Genomic DNA, 1,159 nt, shown 5'->3' with positions numbered 1-1,159 from the left:
AATAATAATAATAATAATAATAATAATAATAATAATAATAATAATAAAAAGTACTAGAAGTGGCTGCATGAAAAGGACTAGAAGCTAGTCTCTGTCATGTCTCACACTGATCCACATCCAAGAAACTCTGTCACAGAATGGGCAGACCTTGATTGCCTGCAGCCTTAGGCCTGAGGTCAGATGGAAAGCTGTAAGGACTTTTACTCCTGCCAGCCCCCTTCCCCCACATTCCCCCCAGGGTTTATTGTCTTTAAATATCTCCATTGTCCACAAGCAGTGTAGCCTTAATTCTAGGAACAACATTCCTTACATAAGCTTCAAACCACCTTCCTGTGGACCCCTCCCCCAACACTTCACGCCCCTGCTCATTCTTGGCTCCAATCATCTCCATTGCAGTCCCTTCTTGTTAAATTCACTGTCCCATCTTTCTCCAAAGCGTCCCATGTGGCACTTGTTGATTTGAATGCTGTCTAGAATGTGGAACCCAGAACTCTGAGTTTCAGCTGAGCATCATACCTGAGCTTCTATTTATCTAGTCATGCTTTTCCCAGAAGCACGTTTTGGAGTCATAGTCACAAGGAGTGCCCTGGAGGTACTTGGTCAGGCAGAAGCATGACCTCCAAAGAGCTCAGGGCCCAACAGCAAGGACAGAAATACAATCCCAATGTACATCAATAATTTACTACAGGGAATTACAAGTGGGTTCTGGGATGTATTTCTTTGAGTTTTATTTGTTTTGCTTGAGAGAGGTTCTCTCTATATAGCTGTTCCTGGAACTTGGTATGTAGATGAGGCTATCCCAGAACTCAGAGATCTACTTGCTTCTGCCTCCCAAGTGCCGGGATTAAAGGTGTCCATCACCATGCCTGGCTATGAGGTCAGTTTCTTCATTGAGTTTCATGAGTTATTCAAATACTCTCATTGAAGGTGTATTCACAAGTTTCAACTGTCAGTCAGATATCACAGCATTATGTAATACAAATGACAAAACAAAGCAAAACAAACAAAAAACCAATCCCTCTCACACACAAAAAAATAGAAGACCATTTTCTGGGCATCACCAGCCACCTGAGTATTAACTCTGTAGCCAGCACAGAATTACCTCTCAGCTCTAAAGAGCACCACGGTAAGTCTGGCTAATGGGAAGCTAGTACCAATA

This window comes from Psammomys obesus, unplaced genomic scaffold, assembly GCF_907164565.1.
Source record: "Psammomys obesus unplaced genomic scaffold, mPsaObe1.curated_primary_1811, whole genome shotgun sequence".
NCBI lineage: Eukaryota > Metazoa > Chordata > Mammalia > Rodentia > Muridae > Psammomys > Psammomys obesus.
The sequence above is the reverse complement of the archived record's forward strand: the minus strand, read 5'-3'. Positions refer to the sequence as shown.